At 40.6% G+C, this 21,813-nt stretch overlaps 1 protein-coding gene across 11 annotated transcripts in view; it reads left to right on the top strand.

Moving 5' to 3' along the window:
• Acaca (acetyl-CoA carboxylase alpha) overlaps positions 1-21,813 on the top strand; it is a 268,903-nt gene that overhangs the window by 33,931 nt on the left and 213,159 nt on the right. For 2 of the 11 annotated variants that reach the window (XM_074046282.1, XM_074046284.1), the window contains exon 1: positions 5,353-5,582. The exons of 7 other annotated variants lie outside the window; for them this stretch is intronic. The gene's annotated coding sequence lies outside the window, so the exon portion shown is untranslated. Of the gene's footprint in view, positions 1-5,352; positions 5,583-9,951; positions 10,109-21,813 lie in introns of those variants that run through there. 2 more of the 11 variants (XM_074046281.1, XM_074046280.1) reach the window with 2 other exon arrangements.

A 21,813-nucleotide genomic window follows, 5' to 3' on the forward strand; every position in this document is an offset into this window, starting at 1 on the left:
AAGGTTGGAATTAGCATAATGGTTCAAGCTTGTAATCTCAGCACTTGAGAGACAAAGGCAAGAGGATCATGAGTTTGAGGCCAGTCTGGGCTACATACTGAGACCCTATCTCAAAAACACTGAATAGCCAGATGCTGGTGGCTTATGCCTGTAATCCTAGCTACTGAGGAGGCAGATATCAGAAGGATCGCAGTTCAAAGCCAGCCCCAGCAAATAGTTTGCAAAACCCCATCTTGAAAAAAACCCATCAGAAAAAAGGGCTGGTGGAGTGGCTTAAGGTGTAGGCTCTGAGTTCAAGCTCCAGTACTGCAAAACAAAAACAAAAACAAAACCTGAATAAATGGACAAATAAATTAACTAACTAAATAAAGGGAGCTTGGTTCAAGGGACTTTACATAAATGGCTTCATAGATTTGAATCAGATCATAATTTAGATACCACCCTGTTTCCTGGCATATTTATACAGCTTGAAATCTGGCTAAATTGAGTATCACAGAAGTCTTGGTGGGGAAATATAAAGGGAAGACATGTCACTGACTGAAGGACAATATGTTAGTAGAAATGTGGAAGGATGAAAAGAAGTACTGGACATTCAGTCCCAGAGCAAATTTGTTGTTTTGTCTTGTTTTTTGTGGGACTGTGCTTGCAAAGCAGGCACTCTACTGCTTGAGCCAAACTGCCAGTCCACCAGAGCAAATCTTCATTGGTAGTGTTTACCTTCCCCTGCTTCAGTTCCCTGGTTCTCTTGGCTACAGAAGAATAAAAGGCTCATTATCTTTTCTGGGTTTCATGATTTTTCTTTAGTATTTCCTTAATATGATTACATGATTCTCTGTCCCTTTGTGGCACTGACATTCCCCTCTCGGTTCTATTTGAAATGTTCTGTAGATGCCATATGACAGTGCTGCCACCTTGCATCAGAGGTAGGGAATGGATCTGAGGTCTCCTTATTCTCATCCACAAGGTGGCAGAAGGGCTCACTTTTCCCAAAAGAGACTTCCTGCTTGGCCAAAGATGAAGTGGAAAAAGTTTTCTTTTATTAACTCTCAGACCCCAATTTTTTCTTTTGTAACTCAGAGGTCCAGAAGACAGCCTGTATTTGGAGCAGGCCATATTGGGGAATACAGAGAAGTAGAAGAGCTGCAATTAACAAGTCAAAATATCTAGTGATGGAAAAATAGATATAGAACTATTTCTTTACTAACTGTTGCGGCTAATTTTTTCTTTCTTTCTTTCTTTCTTTTTTTTTTTTGGTGGTACTGGGCTTTGAACTCAGGACTTCATGCTTGCTAGACAGGTGCCCTTACTGCTTCAGCCACTCTGCCAGTCTTCAGCCAATTTTCTAAATGTTTGTGAGGCAGTTTAGAAAATAAGAAAACATTGGGACTCAGTTGTCATTTGACCTTTCCTGGTGACAGAGCTCTTTTTAATTGCAAATCCTATGCTAGTTGCAGAGCTAAGCAAAAAACTATGGAAACGTCCATTCATATGAAATTGAGGTACCTGAGAATTAGCATAAGTATATGCAGAATGATCCATCACCCTAGCCCAGGGGCCACCCAAACCCCTCCCCTCACACAGGTTACTGGTGGTTTAGAGCACCTTGAAACAGCCCTCCCTCTGTTTCCTGCTTCCATCCCACCTAGCCCACCTTGCCAGATGGGGCTACTAATGCTTTTTGTAATGCTTTTCCCTTTTCTTTAATAAACCCTATTACTCACACCCGCAACCCCCCCCACCCTCATTACTACATCCACGTATTCTGTCTAGATGCTTCCATGTGGGACACAAAAAATTTGAGAGCCTTCTGATCAGAAACTGCATGAGCCTACAATATTTCATATGTCTCTAGAGGAGAGGATATCTCTTTGGATCTTTTCCACCCAAAACCCCATCTGATCAAGAGGAAAAAAAAAGCTATAATGTGAGTTTTAAGATGTGTCCATTTTATACATGTGACTTCTGGAACAGAGTAGGAAACTAGTACTAGATGTGGCTCAATCAAGGTGGGTCTGCAGGAAGAGTGCAGAAGCCAGGAGGTTCTAGATTAGGTTCTGTAGTTGACTGAATTATTTTGAGCAACTTACTTAACCTTTCTGGGCTTCTGTTTCATTTTCTTTAATGAGGTGATTATAAAAGACAGCTTGCAAGGTTTCTACCAGCCCTAAAAGTATCTTGCCTCCACACTACTATTCTTTTCTTTTTGCTCATTTTGGTTTACATTTAATTTTTTTTGTGGTGGAGTATGTCATACACAGAGAAGAATGTTAGGACATAAGTATATTTAAAATAATAATGATACCAACATTGGTAAGGTGAACACATGTAACAATCATCCAAATTAAGAAATTGAACATTACTCCACTCCTGCAAAAAAACAAAACAAAACTGAACATTGCCAGTATCTTAGAAGTTCTGTGTCTGTCCCTCTGATCACACCCCTTTCTTCTCCCAATCATGACTTTTCTATGCCTTGTTAAAATAGTGAACTGTCTATATATGTATTACTAAAAATACTTTTGCTTAATTTGCCTGCTTTTGAACATTATATGAGGGATCATTCTCCATACTTTTTATTTTTAATACATTTTAATTGACAGCAATTATACATATTTATAGGGTACAGTGTAACATTTCAATATGTAACGATCAAGTCAAAGTAATTGGCATAGCCTCACCTCAGACATATATCATTTCTTTGTATTGGGACCACTTAAAATCCTTTCTATATCTCTGTGTGTGTGTGTGTGTGTTGCTGGTGATCAAAAGTTCCTTTTGTTCCATATTCTTGCCAAAGGAGTCAAAGAGACTGTTCCAGTGCAGCATGACAATAAGCCTAAGCAGAGCCAGGCATATCCTCAGAGTGCCAACCCTTTGGCCGATCTCAGAAGCTTAGACAACAGACATTTGTCCTCCAAGTAAGAGTAAAGGATTCAGCTTATTGTTACTATCCTGATAACATTAGTGTTTGGGATTTAAATTAATAACATAATTATTCCTGAATCAAGTGAGTGTTCACAGGGCATTTTTTGTTGTACTAAGCTCTAAAAGGAAATAAGGGTATATCACATGGAAAGGAAAAAGTAATATTTTCTATGTGCCTCTTATGTTCCTATGTTCCAAGCTCTGTGCTAGAAGCTTTACATTTTGGTTATTATCATTTAATCCAAAATACCACCTTACAAGGTAGATTTTATATTTCATTTTTATACACAAGGAAACTGAGACTTTGAAAGGTGGTCACTTGTTCAAGATCACAGTGATGGAGTCAGCTCAGTCAGAGCTGGTCTGATTAAGAATGCAAGCTCCTCACACAAGAGAATAAGTAAGAAACCCAAAAAAACATGATAGCATTTGACGTCCTCAATGCAAAGAACTAATGCAGAAACTTTAAAGTGACAGAGGCCAATAGGAGAAGGGGACCAGGAACTAGAGAAAAGGTTAGTTTGAGAAGAATCAATTTAGAATGTGACACATATGTACATGGAAGTAATGCAAGGAATCTCCCTGTATAGCTATCCTTATCTCAACTAGCAAAAACCCTTCGTCCTTCTTATTATTGTTTATACTCTCTCTTTAACAAAATTAGAGATAAGGGCAAAACAGTTTCTGTCTGGAAGCGAGGGGGGGGAAGGAGAGAAGGGGGGAGGGGGAAAGGGGGGAGAAATGACCCAAACATTGTATGCACATATGAATAAAAGAAAAAAAAAAGAATGAAAGCGCTTCACAAAACAGAGCACAGAAAAGGCTGATCTAAAGGGGTCTTTGACTTAAGTTGAAAATACCAAGAATCAATTCTTCTCAATTTGTTCATATTCACCCAAAAGTTATGTCATTCAAATGATTATGGCCATCTCATTTAAGCTATATTTTTTTATCATTGATTTTTGGCTGTCTTCAATCCTTTCTTCTTTTTTGTTTTCATTAAGACAATTGGAGCCAGCTGCTGGTGGCTCATCCCTATAATCCTAGCTACCCAGGAGGCAGACATCGGGAGGATCACGGTTCAAAGCCAACTCAGGCAAATAGTTTGTGAGACTCTATCTCAAGAAAAAAATTAAAAAGGAGGCTGGTGGAGTGGCTCAAGGTGTAGGCCCTGAGTTCAAACCCTAGTACTGCAAAAAAAAAAATAGAAAAGAAAATTGGGCCCATAAGACAGCAGGTTCACTAGTAAATAAGACTTACTGTTTGGGTGGTGCTGGAGTTTGAACTCAGGGCCTTGGGCTTGGGCACTCTATTGTTTGGGCTATGCCCTGAGCCCTTCTGTCTGCATGTCTAAGACTTTAACCAAAGGTGAGATTTTTAAAGACAGGTACATTGTGAAATCTTCTGGTTTAAGATATAATAAAAGACAAATTTAAGATTGAAGGAATAAAAAGGATAAAAAGAAGTTGAGTGATGGTTCAGTTTTCCTTGGTGGTAAAGACTCCACAGAAATTAATAGTTATGTTTTATTAATATTTTGTTTTACATACAATAACAACAAAGGGGAATTGAGGGTATTTGAGGAAGACAAATGGAGGCTTAACCATGTAGCGGGAATAAGCGAGAGTCTGATAGGAAAGAAATAGAGACATAGAGAAATAAATTTAAAGAAAAGGTAAGAAGAGGGGCAGGAAATAAAGAGGTCTTTCATGGGTGTAGAGGAGGATGAGAGCAGAGATGAGTATGTTGTAAAACTGAGCAACATGGACTGGTGGAGTGGCTCCAGTGGAAGGAACAAAAAGGCCTGTTAGGACTCGGGCATGGCTCGTGGCAGAGTGCTTAGAAGCCCTGAGTTCAATCCTCGATACCCCCCCAAAAAAAGAAAAAAAGCCCTTTAAACTTTCTTCTGGTATTTAGCAGGGTGCTCGTGGCTCACACCTGTAATCCTAGCTACACAGGAGGCAGAGATCAGGAAGATCAAGGTTTGAAGCTAACCCCAGGCAAATAGTTCTCAAGACCCTCTCTCAAAATAAACCTTCATAAAAAAGGCTGGTGGAGTGGCTCAAGGTGTAGGCCCTGAGTTCAAAACCCACTACTGCAAAAAACAAAAAACCAAAAAAACTTTCAACAGGTATTTAGTTAAAATATATTTATTGGAGGTGTCATGGAAGAAACAGCTAAGATTTGGTGACTGCCTAAAGTGTAGCCAGGGACTAGAAGTGTTTGGGGATTGGATAATAAGGGGGGAGGGAAAGTTGAAATGCCACGTATAAACCCAAGTACCCCTTTGCAAACCCTGGAGTCCATGTGAAAATATCATGGTCAGTCTCCAGTATAAACACTGTTCTTCATTATGCAATCCTATCTTTCATCATTAGGACCAGAGTTATAAAGTGGCCTCCCTGAGGATATATTCTAATTTTATGGTGTGAAGTTCCTTTAGGCTCTTAACTCTGGACAAACCTGAATGGTTGAAGAGCACAGAGACTAGTACTTATATAAGGCCTTTGTGTCTTTTTTTTTTAATCTCACAACTGGAGCCACAATTCTTGATGAATGTTGATCATCTGAAAACCAAGTATTCTACTGGAGACTGTGCCTCCCAGATGCAGTGTCAAGATTGATAAGCAGATATTAGGAGCAGAGTGGCCTCTCAGGTATAAAAGTAATCTTTATTTCACTCAATGAAGCACTTACTAACATCTATATCTGGTCTTTCTCTAAGAGCTATAGAGGGGGTACTAAATTAGAAGCAATGCTTTCTGTCTTCAATATGCACATACATAATTACAGCCTAGTTAAATGCTTGATTGGGTGGTAACCATACTGCTATAAGAATTCAGAGGAGACAGATCAGTTGAAGCTGGAGAAGGACACCTTGGAGAAAATGGGACTTCCAAGAATTACACAGATTCAGAAAAGCAGGAGGAAGGAAGCATAAGGAAATGTATACAAATAAATATAAGGATGGGAAATGCTAGAAGCCAGATAAAAGTGGGAGTATTGGGAGTCTGTCCTTTCCTAAAGGCTGATCCAAAGCCTTGCTACTTATGAAATTTGGAACCAGGGTCAGATAGTCACAGGACAGGGTACTTTTCACATGGTTCTATTTCCTTAAGACACTTTCTTTTCTTCCTTGATTCAACTCAAGCCTGACCTGGTATACTTTCCTATCTTAGAAATACCGGTATAGGATTATTGTTCAACAAGATACTCTGGCAGCAAGACTTCAACAATAAGTCTTAAACTAGTCCTCCCAAATTTCAGGATGTAGAATTACTGGAGTTGCTTTAAAAAAGTCTACAAAGGGACTGAAAGTCTGCATCTTTAATAAGTGCCCCAGTATTTGTTCAGGTGGCCAGTGGAATCTGCCCTAATCTATAGTAGAATGACAAATGGAGTTCCCTGGATAGTGATACATATACTGTTTGGGTATACATACAGGTTTATCCATTTTTGAGAATTTATCCTCTCACCTATGGCTTTTACAAATTCACATGGCTATCATCTAAGGAGTGAGATGTAGAAACTGTTTTAGTGTGCTAGTTTTGTATTCCCAAATAGATTGTAATCTCCTTCAAGACAAGGATTTCTCAGACTTTTCTGACTTTTCCCACAGGGAAAGAGAGCAACTTTAAGGTTGAAAGGTAGTTTAGGGTGCTCAGGATAAATTCCTGATACTTTTATACCTTTTTGAAAACCTGGAAGCCATCTGATATTTGAGACGTATTGGTTTTTTGGGATTGCTCTAGCAAAATATCACACCAAAGAAACAACAGAAATGGCTTAAACAACACAAGTAGATTTCTTCACATTTCTGGAGATTAGAAGTCCAAGATCAAGGAGTTGGTGAGTTAAGATTCTTTTGAGACATTTCTTCCTTGGCTTGTAGATGGCTGTCTTCTCCCTGTATCCTCAAAGGATCTTCCTGTTGTGAGTCTTTGTCTTTTTTTTTTTTTTTTTGGTGGTGTTAGGGAGTCTCATGAACTCTTTGCCTGGGATGGCCTCCCAAATAGCTAGGATTACAGGTATGAGCCACTGGTGTCTGTCTTAATCTCCTCTTGGTTTTTTTTTTTTTTTACAGAACTACAGTTTGAACTCATGGCCTACATCTTGAGCCACTCCACGAGTCCTTTTTTGTGAAGGTTTTTTTTGAGATAGAGTCTCGCAAACTATTTGCCAGGGCTGGCTTTGAACTGCAGTCCTCCTGATCTCTGCCTCCTGGGTAGCTAGGATAACAGCATGAGCCACTGGTGCCTGTCTAGTTTCCTCTTGTTATAAGGATACCTGTCATATTTTTTAGGGTCTTCCCTAATGATTACTTTTGTGTGGCTGTACTGGGGTTTGAACTCAGAGCTTCACACTTGCTAGGCAGGTGCTCTACCACTTGAGTCAGGCTCCCAGCCCCTAATGAATGATTTCATTGTATGTTTTTGGTAAAAAAAAGTCTCTTGTTCTATATATTAGGCTCTTTCTGGCCAAGATTGATCCTGGAGCCCAGAAATTGCTGAGCAGAGCCTGTTCCTTTACCTCCTTCCACCTACTCCAGCTTCTCTTTGTCCCTCCTCCTTCAGTGCCAGAGCTTGCTCACACTTCTTCACCAGCTAGATGCCACAGGTGACAAACGGGAAGGACAGCCAGTATGGTTTGGGGAACCCTGTAAGTACTAGGTGTTGGGCAACCAGCTCTGTGAACTCAAGGCTATTCAGGCTTACAAGGTTGCACATGTTGATGGCTCAGATCGGACTCTGTGGGACTCTGCTCCAACAAACTCTGCTCCAATTTGTGCTAGAAGCCCATACTCTGCCAGCTTCTGTATCCAGAGCTCAAAGTTGAGGCCAAAGCAGTTAAGGAATGACCACAGGTTATTCACAAGGTTCAAGTCACAGAGTGGTGATAGTAAATATGGCCAACTGAGGCCTCCAGCTTATGAGTCCCACTGATGTGGTAATAATCCCATCTATAAAACATCTTCCTTCTCCCTTCAGCTGCTCCAATGTCTTTTCCTAATGACATTATTTTAATTACATCTTTAAAGATGCTGTCTACAAATATTCACATACCCTGTCTCACATTTTGAGGTACTAGGGATTAGAACTTCCACATAAGAATTTGGGGATATAATTCAGTCCATAACAGACCTCTAGTTTTAGCCACCTTGTCACCACCTTCTGTTTTACCTGTTAGTCTTGTGTGGTAAGTTTTCTCCACCTTTTGGCTCTCTTCCTCCACCTCTTAAAAAGACATGTGGCTTGTGTGGCAAGAACTCATGGAGCAGCTTTAAAGAACCTACACTAAGGAGGGGCAGGTTTTGGCATGTACCAAATAACACAACATTTAGGGGTTGTTGAAATTCCTGAAGTACTATGGTTAAAGACACAGTTCATTGCCTATTCTCTGCACAGGCGTCTTAACATTTGGTGTAACAGTCAGAGCTGTAAGTGGTCTTTGTACTGTAGTGTATCCTAACTCATATTCCTTTTCATTCCCTATAGCTCTTTCATTAGGCCTTTCCTTGGCTAGTTCTTTAGAGAACTCAATTACCATTAAATACCCAGTGAGGTCAAAAGCAGGACATGCAAGGGCTTGCTGAAGTATCTTATAAGGATAGTTTTGAGGGAAAATCTCTGGTTTTGTGGTACTCCTAATGGTGATAAACAGCAACACCACTGAAAAAGAATCCTGTAAAGTTCTGAGTTTCTTACCTTTGTCCAACTGAATTCATCCCAGTGACACAGCTGCAGTAAAATATGGGTCACTGTTTTTTGTAAATTCACATCTTTTCCAATTTGTTTCCCATCCGAATTACTTCAAAAGTGGGAGAGTAAACTCCCGGAGAAGCCACCACCTAAAGGTAGTCTGAGGAATCCTTGATAAATATTTTTCCCTGTTGACCAATCTTCCTATCTTCCTGCCTGAGCTTCCACCCAAGAACTTGTTTCCTGGGGTGTGTATTTCTATCCTATTCACTTTTTGCCCTCTGGCATAGGTCTTCTGGCTAACTTGCCATCTTTGCCTCATCTGGCCTTTGTCACAAGCTGTGTAAGATGTTCCATTAAGTTCCTGGAACAGGTAGAACACACGTCATTCTTCTCAAGTGCAGTTTCTCCCGCTTTCATTGTGTCCTTGCCCGATGGTTGTATTCTTCCAGATACTATTCATTTTCAGTGGGGCCACCTCGAAAGTCTTGTTATGAAATAGGTGACAAAACTAAAGAAATTGGTTGACTTCACTTCAAAGTTTGGGTGCAGCCCCAGTGGGGAATTGAATGGAAGCCCTCTGCAATCTGAGAAGCCAGGAGTAGAGGGCACCTACTTTCCCAGCTCGGGCAGGTAGAAAACGGTTGTCCTTTGGCACCCTGCCCTTCACACCGAGCTTTCCCGATAAACGCGCTCCCTCAATTTCCAGGATCCAGCACTTACAGCGCCTTTGGAGCGGCTGCTTCGGGGCTATGGAGTTCCAGGACAGGGATTATTTAGCCTGCACTAACTTGATGGCAACTGATGGTGACACAATACCAACCTCTTCAGGATGTCGGGATTAAAAACGCTAAGGTCCACATCGGGCCCGCACACCGTCTACCCGCCTCTGGGTTCCTTTCCCGCGTTACAAGCCGCCAAGTCCTGGGCTCTCACTTTCTTCTGGATGGGAGGGTGCAAGTGGGACCATTTCCTCCACTCCGCTCTCCGCCAGGAGGGGGAGCCGGCGGGCCGGTCCCACACCCGCCCGGGCAGAAGGGGCGCCACGACCGCTAGGGGCCGGCCCGCCCTAGCGCCGCTGGGCCCCGAATGGCAGAGCCGCGCTCGGACCATAGGCATCGCCTCACATCGCCCCGCCCCGCGCCTCCTGCCCATTGGCTGCCGCTGGCCCTTGGGCCCGAGCCTTGCCCCCTCCTCCCGCCTCTGCGACCGTGCCGCAGCCCGGAGCGGGGTCGGAGGTCAACGGCCTAGAGTAACCCCGGTCGTGGTCACCTCATGAGGCTCCCGGACTGAGGTGGGAGGCAGGGGGCGGGCCGGGGGGGGCGGGTCGGCTCTCTGAGGCTCCGCCCCTCCCTCCCCGTGTGCCTGGCGGGCCTGGTGCGCGCCTGTCAGCCATAGCCAGAGCTGCCGGCATCTCCTCCCGCCCAGCACGCCTCGGCGCCAGGATTCGGCGACTGCCGGACCGCGGACGCCGCCTGACTGAGGTGAGATGAGGGCGGCCCCGGGATCCTGAGATCCCGAAAGCGGAGAAGCTGGGGTAGGAGAGGGGCGGCGGCCGGCAGGGGGCCACCTCTCTGCCTCCACCCGCACGCGGCCCGGGCTCCATCCGGTCCAGACGCGGACCCAGGTAGCCCAGTCCTCTCGCAGCTCCTTTCTGGGGCCTTGAGGTCCTCTCCTCCAGAGCAATGGAACAATCTAGCGGCCGGGGCTCGGATCCCGAAACTGGGAGGCGTACCATCCAGGTCCCCTAGGGAGGGACTGGGGTGACTGCCTGGAGCTCGCCTCGGTCCCGGCGGGGTCTGCTTCCCTCCAGATTCCGCTCCAGTCCGACGCTGGCTCGGCAGACCGAGGAGGCCACGTGGGAGGGGGTGTTGAGCGTTGGGGCTGAGCCTCCAAAGTCTTCCTCTCTTGCAGAGGGGCGCAGAGACTTGGGCTGTGCTGCTCTCCCTGTGTCTTTGTATCGTGGTGAGAACCAGGTCCAGGCGGGCTGTCCCTAGCCAGTTCCTGCTCGCAGGATTTTTTAGGTTTTCTGTGAGGCACGTAGTAAAGGTACATGCCTTGTTACTCTCCTCTTGGCGTTTCCATGCTGATTTAGGGCAGCTGTTGGAGATAGGACGTAGGAAGGTGATGCGAGGCCAAAGACTTCCGAGGAAAATGTGCCTGAAGGTCTTGCCCAAGACCGGGCCAACATTATTTTTGGATTTGGAGACCAGTAAGGGGACACCAGTGGACACTTGAAATCACGGACTTCATGTAGGCCTTCTGGGTTTTATAGAAGTATATGACAATGTAAATGCTCCATAGGGGAAATACTTTTAATTTTAGATGTTTTTGTCTTGAGGTTTAAGACAGAAATCAAAAGACCCTAGGACTTCCTGATTCTGTTTCTACTTAAGCATTGTTTCAGAAATTTCCCAAGGTGCAGAATAAATCTAAGAACCTGGTCGTCATTCTCAGAAGGTGGTCTCCTTTGATTTTTCTCTCTCCGGTTATATTCCTCCACTCCCTTGCCCCCATCCCATAGTTCAGATTGGGAGGCATGCCTTCTTTGGTTACGTGGTTTCCTTCCCCTTAGCAGATTAGGAATGCTCTAATTTGTTTCTTGCTTTATTATGGGAATGCCCTGGACTTCTATATTGAGGATTTCGGTGCTGTCCATTTGACAGGCCCTTTTCTAGAACATATTGTCTAATAGAGCAGGACTTCTTATAATAGGTACCTGCTTGCTACAAAGTACCACGTCAACCCAATGGTAAAGTATTAATTTATGAAGCCGTCTGCATTTACTAGTGTTGTCGAAGTTTTGTTTTACCAGTGCAGAATAGAAATACATCAAACATAGATTAAATTGTTTTTGTTTTTTATTATTCTTGTACTGGGGGTACATTGTGACATTTACCAAAGTTCTTGTAATAGGTCATAGTTGATTTCACCCCCTTCATCATTCTCCTTTATCCCCTGCTGCCTAATTGCTGGGATAATTTTAACAGGTGATTAAATTGTTTTTAAAATGGGAGGAAAAGTTGGGACATGGCAGCATTTCACTTAACAAATTTATACATTAGACAATGACCAGGTAATATCAAAGAACTGGTATTGTGAAAGTCTGTCTCAGAGAACTCTGATTTGATGTTGGCTTCTCTAAAGTAATGTGAACAGGTTCAGGTGTAGAGTACTATGCACCACTCTATAGAGTATTTCCTTTTCCATTAATGACTAGGAAATTTTTTTATCTATCACATAGACTGGTTTAATAGGTCTGAAGCTAGTGGGGTTTTTTTCCATTTTTTTGGAACAGGGTCTCTCCATGTAGCCCATGCTGGCCTCAGACTCAACAATCCTGCCTCAATTCCCTGAGTGCTAGAATTACAAGTGTATCACCATGTCAGGCATGTCCCTCCCCTCTCCATGCCGGGGTTGGAACCTAGGGCTTTGAGCATGCTATGCATTTGGCTTACCACTGAGATGCAGTCCCAGCTCATGTTTTTCTTACTTTAAAACATTTTCTGGATGACTTAATATTCTGTATTGGTTGAGGAAAGAAATAAATAAAAATTGTGGAATTGGAATTTAGTATTTCTCGTTGGGGAGAACAAGAGAATCTCTTTGGCAGTTCAGAAAAACAAGTTGTTTTATCATTGTCTAACATGCTCCTAAAGATACATAATTACAGGAGGTATGCATCAAGCATCTTTCTAAACCCTTAAAACAATGAGATTACAAAGAAGTGAGCAAACACTGAAAACTGGCCAGAGGTAATTAGCATTAGGCTGATAAGAACTTGTTTAGGGTTTTTTTTGTGTGTGTGTTGAACTCAGGGCTTTGTGCTTTTGTGCTTGCAAAGCAGGTACCCTATGGCTTGAGCCATTTTGCTCTGGTTATTTTAGAGAGGGGGATTTCGAACTATTTGCCTGGGTTGGCCTTGAACCTTGATCCTCTGGGTCTCGGCCTCCCAAGTAGTTTTTTTTTTTTTTCTTTTTTGCAGTACTAGAGTTTGAACTCAGGGACCTGTGCTTGTTAAGCAGGTGCTCTACCACTTGAGCCATGTCTCCTGCCCTCGTTTTTCTTTTCTTTTCTTTTTTTTTTGGTGGGGCTGGGGTTTGAATTCAGGGCTTCATGTTCGAGAAGAAGGCACTCTACTGCTTGAGCCATACCTCCAATCCTTTTTTTTTTTATTTTTAATTAACTTTTTTTTTCTGGTGCTGGGGTTTGAACTCAGGGCCTACACCTTGAGCCACTCCTTTCAGCCCTGTTTTTGAGTTGAGTTTTTTCAAGATAGGGTCTCACAACCTATTTTGCCTGGGCTGGCTTCAAACCAGGGTCCTCCTGATCTCTGCCTCCTGAGTAACTAGGATTACAGGTGTGAGCCACTGACGCCTGGCTACCAGTCCTTTATTAACAGTTTTTTTTTTTTTGTGATACTGGAGTTTGAACTCAGGCTTCTTGCTTGCTAGGTAGGTGCTCTACTGCTTGAGCCATTCCACCAGCCAAGGAGCTAGTATTACAGGTATGAGCCACCAACCCCTGATGTTGTATAGTTCTTAAATTTATTAGATCAGTAATAAATTATTAGATTAGTAGAATAACATCAAGATCATAGATAGCTGGGTTGTTTGTATTTTATACTTCAGCATTTAGTGATATTCTGTGCCCTGGCAAGACAGGCTGTTTAATTTTCCTTTGATTTCATCTCATAAAATCCAATAACTTAATAGAACATTTAGTTTTAGAAAGTACCTAAGAAATTTTCTAGTTGAGTTTTCCACTTATACTAGAATATTTTTTATTTGATATTCTTGTTGCAAACTTCCAGTTATATGCATTTTACCATCTGGCCTAATGCATCATAGGTCAATTAAGTTTTGAGATATTTTTTTTTGGATGATGGTGAATGCACCCAGGTCCTCATTCATGTTAAGCATGTGCTCTACCAAAGTTACACCCTCAACTGGGTGTTCATTATTTTCTTTTTTTTTTTTGGTGGTACTGGGGTTTGAACTCAGGGCCTCATGCTTGCCAGGCAGGTACTATACCACTTGAGCCATTCTGCCAGACCTTTTTTTTTTTTTTGATTTTTTTTTCTTTGAGATAGGGTCTCTTGAACTGTTTACTCTGGCTGACTTTGAACTGCAGTCTTCCTGATCTTTGCCTTCTGAAGAGCTAGGATTACAGGCGTGGGCCACTGGCGCCTGGCTTCACATTCTTAATTTGTTTCCCCATTTGGGTGGAGATCCCTTAGTAGCATGATGAGAAAGAGTATATGGGAGATGGGGGGGTAAATATTTTTTTAACTTTTTATTTAAAAAATTTTTGAAGTTACAAAGAATAGTACAGTAAAAACCCCTGTACCCTTAACTCAAATTTACCTTTTTCTTTTTTGCAGTACTGGGGTTTGAACTCAGGCCTTACACCTTGAGCCACTCTAAGCCCTTTCTTATGATGGGGTTTTTTTAGATAGGGTCTCACTAACTATTTGCCTGGACTGGCTTTGAACCATGATCCTCTTGATCCTCTGTCTCCTGAGTAGCTAGGATTACAAGTATGAGCCACTGGCACCTGGCCAAATTTACCAGTTTTTAACACTGTCACATTTGCTTTATTACTGTCTCATGTGTATATGTACATACACACATATTTTTCTCTTGAATCATTTCAAAGTAAGTTGAAAATTCTCATACTTCACCCATAAGTATTTCTGTATATTTCTCCAAAGAACTAGTACAATTTCTGATTTAATCACTTATCATTATATCCCCTAAATTTAACAGTCATGTAGTATCTCACATACAGTCTAAGATTTCTCATTTATCCCAGAAACATCCTTTATAACTGCTGGTGTTTGTCATGATTTAGTCAGGAATCATGCTTTATATTTAGTTCTCAACTGTTTTTAGTCTTCCTCCCTCCTTCCCTCCCTCCCTCCCTCCCTCCCTCCTTCCCTCCTTCCCTCCTTCCCTCCCTTTCTTTCTGTGCTGGGGTTTGAACTCAGGACCTGGGGCTTGCTAGGCATGTGCTCTACCACTTGAGCCACACTCCCAGCTTAGTTCTCTTAATCTACAACAATCAACTCATCCTTTTTTCTTTTCATTTGTCTTTCATTGACATTTAAAAAAAAAATACAGGCTAGTTGTCTGATCAGTTTCCTATAATCAGGATTTATCTGAGTGTTTCATCACAATTAGATTCAAATTAACCTTCTATTGTAAAAAAAATACAGCTGGGGCTGTAGCTCAGTGGTAAAGGATGTGCTATGGTCTCATGAGGCTCTGGGTTCAACCCCCAGGACCAAAATAAATAAATAAATATAAATTAAAAAATAAATAAAAACAAAGCTGTATGTATAGCATTATATACTTCTAATTGCATCTAAGTGTAGTATAAAGTGGGAGAGTTTATTGAGGTAGAAAATGATAATGTGGAAGAATAGAGCCCCCAGACTTGGAAGGGTTCCCAACAGAGGTACTCCGTCACTTTGTTCTAATATTGGTGATGTTTAGTTTGAATACTTAAAGTGGTGTAAAAGTACCTTTCCCCCTTTGTAATTAATATGCAATCTGTGAGGTATTTTTTTAAACTAAGAATATCTTGTTTTCCATCAATCTTTTGTCCAATGGTTTTGGTATATATTTATGATCCTTGCCAGTATCAATTATTGTATTTGTGTTTATAAAATGAAATACATTTTCTAGTTGCATCATTTTAGGGAGTAATTATTTTGAAATTTTGCTGACTGAAAAATATCTTTATTCTGGTCTCACAGTTGATCAACAATTGCTTGGGTCTGGAATTCTAGGTTGGAAATAATTTCCTTCCCTCCCTCCCTCTGTCCCTCCCTCCCTTCCTTCCTTCCTTCCTTCCTTCCTCTCTCTTTGTCTTTCTTTCTTTGTTCTTTCGAGACAGGGGTTTGCTATTTAGCCCAGGTCTCAAACTCAGAATCCTCCTTCCTTAGCCTCCCATGTACTGGGGATTACAGGCATGAACCTCCATGCCTGGTTCCTTCAGAATTTAAAGATTACTTCAAGTTTTCAGTATTACTGATAAGTCTGAAAGGCATTATGATTCTTGTTATATGTATGTGGAATTTTTTTCTCTCTGCAGTTTGTAGGGTCTTCTTTTAGGTTTGGTTTCTGAAATCTTAGTGATGTACCTTATATCTGTCTGTTTTTGTTTTTTGTGAACTTTTATGTTTTTGAGATGCTGGGAATCAAACCTTACACATTCTAGGCAAGCATCCACTTGCCTCCACTCATCCACTGAGCTATGCATGTAGCCCATTGATGGACCTTTTTAATCTGCCCTTTAGTCCTGGGAAGTCTTACTGAATTATTATGTTAATTATATTTTGCCCTCTATTTTGTTCTTTTGGGAGCTATTATTCATATTTGTATCTTCTGAATAGGTTCTTTAATTTTCATATCTTTTTTCTCTTGCTGTTTATCTCTGACTTTTTTTATTGTTTTATTTTATTTATTTTTTAAATTTTATTATTCATATGTGCACACAAGGCTTGGGTCATTTCTCCCCCCTGCCCCCACCCCCTCCCTTACCACCCACTCTGCCCCCTCCCTCTCCCCCCTACCCCCTCAATACCCAGCAGAAACTATTTTGCCCTTATCTCTTATTTTGTTGAAGAGAGAATATAAGCACTAATAGGAAGGAACAAGGGTTTTTGCTGGTTGAGATAAGGATAGCTATACAGGGCATTGACTCACATTAATTTCCTGTGCGTGTGTGTTACCTTCTAGGTTAATTCTTTTTGATCTAACTTTTTCTCTAGTTCCTGGTCCCCTTTTCCTATTGGCCTCAGTTGCTTTTAAGGTATCTGCTTTAGTTTCTCTGTGTTAAGGGCAACAAACGCTAGCTAATTTTTTAGGTGTCTTACCTATCCTCACCCCTCCCTTGTGTGCTCTCGCTTTTATCATGTGCTCAAAGTCCAATCCCCTTGTTGTGTTTGCCCTTGATCTAATGTCCGCATATGAGGGAGAACATATGATTTTTGGTCTTTTGGGCCAGGCTAACCTCACTCAGAATGATGTTCTCCAATTCCATCCATTTACCAGCGAATGATAACATTTCGTTCTTCTTCATGGCTGCATAGAATTCCATTGTGTATAGATACCACATTTTCTTAATCCATTCATTAGTGGTGGGGCATCTTGGCTGTTTCCATAACTTGGCTATTGTGAATAGTGCGGCAATAAACATGGGTATGCAGGTGCCTCTGGAGTAACCTGTGTCACAGTCTTTTGGGTTTATCCCCAAGTATCTCTGACTTTTTATTGTGATTTATAAATGCTTTTTCTCAATTATATCTTTATACTGAGTTTTTGCTTTGCTTTGATTATATTTTTTGGCAGTAGTTGGGTTTGGACTCAGGGCCTTACATTTACTAGGCAGGTGCTCTACCACTTTTTTTTTTTTTTTTTTTGGTTAGGGTCCTCATGTTTTTGCCCTGGGCTAGCTTGTAGCTGGGACCACAGGTGCATACCACAATATCCAGCTTGTTGGTTGAGATGGGGTCTTTTTGCCCAACTTGGCCTTGAACTCGATCCTCCCCATCTCTAAATCCCAAGTAGTTAGGATCACAGGCATGAACCACCATGTCCTACCCATTCATATTTTTACCTTTTAACAATTATTTCTTGGGGAGAGGAAGAAGGAGGGATAAGGGAATATAATACAAGGGGTGAAACTGTTCAAAGTATACTGTACACATCTATGACATTATCACAGTTAAAACCCCCTTGTACTATTAATGTATGCTAATAAAAATAATAAAAAAATATTTCTTAGTGGGTACTGAGCAAGAGATCACTTATTAAGTCTATGAGTTTGAGGTTAGCCTATGCAACATAGCAAGATACTCTCAAAAAAAAAAAAAAAGACTTCCAAAGGGAATTATTTCTTATTTTTAAAAAAACTTTCTCCATAGTTATAATGTTTTCTTGTTTTTCATAATCTTTCTTCAGTTTGCATTTTTTTTTCCACAAGGTTTTTTTGGGGGGTGGAAGTAGTGGGGATTGAACTCAGGACTTCTCACATGCTGGACAAGTAAGTACTCTATCACTTGAGCTATCCCCCTCATCCCACATTGTTTGTTTTGACTCTTTCATGTTGAACATTTTTCTCAAACATCTTAATCCTTAATTGTCTATTTGTGTTTGGGAGGGGTTGAAGAGGTGATTAGAGACTATGAAAACATGAGTGGGGTTTACTTACTGTTAACTTCGTTGGAGGATGATCTTGTTGGCCAACTTAATTAGGGAACTTCACTGTTACTAACTTTAGGGTTTTTTTTTTTCACTTGGGCTGGGAGGTCTTATTGAATATGTTGACTTAATTTATCCATTTTCAATATGGTACCCTGCCCTTTACTGTTGCTAGTATTCCCCAGTCTAAAAACTCTCTCTTTAACCCTGACCAGAGAATAAACCTTCAGATTTTTCTTGGGAGTATAGAACAGCAGGCACCAGGCTTTACTAGTTGAGAAAAAAAGTACAATGATCTGAAGCTTGTGAAACAGAATTTCAGTCAATCCTTGTTATTTAATTTAGCTCTTTCACCTTCAAAGGTGAAATATTTTGGATTTTTTTTTTTTTTTTTTGGTGGTACTGGGATTTAAACTCAGGGCCTCTATCATTTGAGCTACTCCTCCAGCCCTTGGAGATTCTGTGATATGGTTACTCAGTTTTCTTTGTTTTGCCTAGTTACTTATTGTCCTTCCATCTGCTTTCCAAGAAAATTATTTTGCTGTTGTCTCTCTAGAATTTGTTTTTAAGTCTTTTGTTTTTCTTTTAAAAAACATTTTATTAGTATACGATAGTTACATTTCCATATATAGATATATTGTATCCCTGTTTGATCCATCCCCTAAGTCTTTTGTGGTTTTTAATAACTTAAAAAAATATATATCTTTCCTTTTTGTTTTGGTGGATTTCAGGTGGGAGTGAAAGTGGATATGTTTTCAACCTACCATCTTTATCCTGTATTTTTACATGACTTCTTTAAAGAAAGATAAAGACTTCTTCTTCTTGAAAGATACAGGCACTTGCATAAGCTTTATCCTTGAAAAACATTCCTTATCTCTGGACTGAGAAATAGGAACTAGGATAGACAATTGCATTGTTCTATCTTCTCTGACCACTGTACCCTGAAGAAAAGCTCTCCTGGTTTACGTAGAAAACAAAAACAAAACAACAAAAAAAGTCTCCAGCTTGCAGCTTGCTCTTGAAGGAAGGAAAGAAACTAGAACTCTGTTGTAGCCATTCCAATCTAGTAGTTCTCCTGAGTCATCATTTGATCTTTATTCAGATGCTCTTTCTATATGAACTTCTTTCTTTTCCTCTCTCCATTTTCCCCAGTTTTCATCTGTAATGTCTTTCCTCTCCAGGAAATCTTCCTTGACCCCTCTCCTCACCATTACCACTTGGGTGAGATACTCCCTTTTTTGTGTTTACACACCTAGCAATTATTATTATTATTGTTATTGTTATTATTATTAGGTGGTACTGGGGTTTGAACTCAGGGTCTGGCACTTGCTAGGCACCTGTTCTACCACTTGAGCCATGCCCTCAGCCACACCTAGCAACCATTATACTACTACAATTATGTACCTAGGTATCTATAGCTACTTATCCAAGAACTAAATGTTAGTTATTTATTTTTTTGCGGTACTGGTGATTGAACTCAGGGCCTACACCTTGACCTACTCCATCAGCCCTTTTTTATGATGGGTTTTTTTGAGACAGGGTCTCACAAACTATTTGACCAGGCTGGCCTTGAACCTCGATCCTCCTGATCTTTGCCTTCTGAGTATTTAGGATTACAGGCATGAGCCACCAGTGCCCAGCTTCAGTGTTATTTATTTATTCTGTTTATGGGGCAGGGTCTTATTGTGTAGTCTAAACTGGCCTAAATTAACTCACAATGTAACCTGTTCTGGCTTCGAACTCCTGATCTTCCTGCCTCAGCCTCCTGAGTGCTAGAATTACAGATGTGCCCCCCCATGCCTGGTTTTAAATCTTGGTTAGTTTTGAATACACAGTATTTGTGTCTTTGGAGCACAAATGCTTATTTTTGCTTATTTTAAAATTTAAAATTTGTACATGAGGCCATGGGTTTGAGCCACAGCACTGCAAAAAAGAGGAGAAAAGGCATAAAATTTAAAACTCACAGGAAAATAAAGTATGGTCTTAAAAGAATTCTTTGTAACCATCTATGGATCACTGAATTAATATCAAAATTCACTTAAAATTCAATAAAATGACAAAAATAAAAAAGGTAATGTCAGTTATTTTTGAGAAAAGTTGAATGAGCTTAGTATACTTGAAGGCAAAGCCATATTGTATAGGCTATTCACTGTTTGTTATTGTTGTTCTTGGTTTTGTTTTTAGTGGGCCTGAGGTTTGAACTCAGGTCTCTGCACTTGCAAAGCAGATGCTCTACCACTTGAGCCACACCTCCAATCCATTTTGTTCTGGAGATAGAGTCTTGCAAACTATTTGCCTGGGCTGGCCTCCAAACACGATTCTCCTGATTCTCAGCCTCCCTAATAGCCAGGATTACAGGCATGAGTGGTTCATATATTTTAATCAGTTGCTATGAAAATTAATTACTGCTTGTATTAGAATTGCTTGGAAAATACAGTATCATTTGAATTTAAGCAGAACATGATAAATCTGGTAAAATCTGTTTTGTTTTTTTTTTTAAGTCTCTGAAAGAAATGCAGAATGACCCTTAACTGTAAATTGCTTAATTCCATTTTCAGGAACAAAGAGCATCATTTGGGAATCTTCTGCAGATATTTTTCTTTTTTTTTTCTTTTTTTTTTTTTTTTGTGGTACTGGGGATTGAACTCCAGCAGAGCCTTGTACATGCTAGGCCTGCTAGGCAATTACTCTGCCACTGAGTTATAGCCCCAGCTCCAAATATTTTCAAGAATCCCCAAATAAAAGTTTAAGAATATATTATATACATTTGAAAGAAAAGAATTTAATGTTATCAACAATGTGATATAATAATATAATTTTTTTTGGTTTGGATAGGCAGATCTTATTATAATCAAATCTGAGGAAAGAGTTTGCTCTGGAGGTGATAAGAGCTACTATATGATTCTTGTCCACAGCTAAAGTCTCCTTCCTGTCCTCTTTCTAGAGAGAGAAGCCTTAACCTGTGTGGCAAGACTTTTGGAATTCTAAATTTATACTCTTTTTTTTTTTTTGCATCTCTGGGATAGAACCCAGGGCCTCAGACATGCTAGGCAAACACTCTACCACTGAGGTACATCCCTAGCTAGAAGTCCCAAACTTGTACACAAGGAAAATTTTGTGTGAGGATACATTTTGTCAGGAAAGGGTCCAAAGCTTTTATCAGATTTCCAATAGTGCCTCATCCTAAGAAGATTTAAGAATCATTGGTTTAGGTATTTAATTCACTGTGTTTGCTCTCTAGTGAGGGCCTAAAATAGAAGGAATGGAAGAGTAAGGATTAGTTATGGCTTTCAGACTTTTGGACACAACTCAAATAAAATGTCATTTACATTATAACCTATATATAACTGAAAAAAATTTATAAAAGTATAGGTACCTTTATAAAGTATGGTGCACTTTTGTTTTCTGTTTTATTTCATTCAAAAAATATTGGTCCTGGTCTGGTAGTAAATGCCCATAATTCCAACACTTCGGAGGCAGAGGCAAGAGAATCTCAAGTTCAAGGTCAGTTTGGGCATATAGTGAGATCCTGTCTCAAAGATGTTCCCCAGTATTGATTGTAAATGGGTTTCTAACATTTTGCTGGGTGATGATCCATACTTTGAAGAACACTGATCTAGTGAAGTTTCAAAACCCTTTCTTATACTTTCCATCATCACAGAAGTGCATGAGGTAAATATAACTTTTTATTTTTACAGAAAAGGAGGCTTATAAAGTGACTTGTTTATATATATTGCCAGTACTTGGCAGAGTGAGAGTTTGAGGCTGGGTCCTAGGTTTATTATTATTATTATTATTATTATTATTTGGTACTGGAGTTTGAACTCGGGGCTTTGTACTTTCTAGGCAAGCACTCTACTGCTTGAGCCACACATACCACCAGCCCTTTTTGCTTTAGTTATTTTTCAGGTAGGATCTTACATTTATTCTCCTATTTAAGCTCCTGGAGTTGTCGGGATAACAGGCAGTGCCTGGTACCA

Source organism: Castor canadensis, chromosome 11, assembly GCF_047511655.1.
Source record: "Castor canadensis chromosome 11, mCasCan1.hap1v2, whole genome shotgun sequence".
NCBI lineage: Eukaryota > Metazoa > Chordata > Mammalia > Rodentia > Castoridae > Castor > Castor canadensis.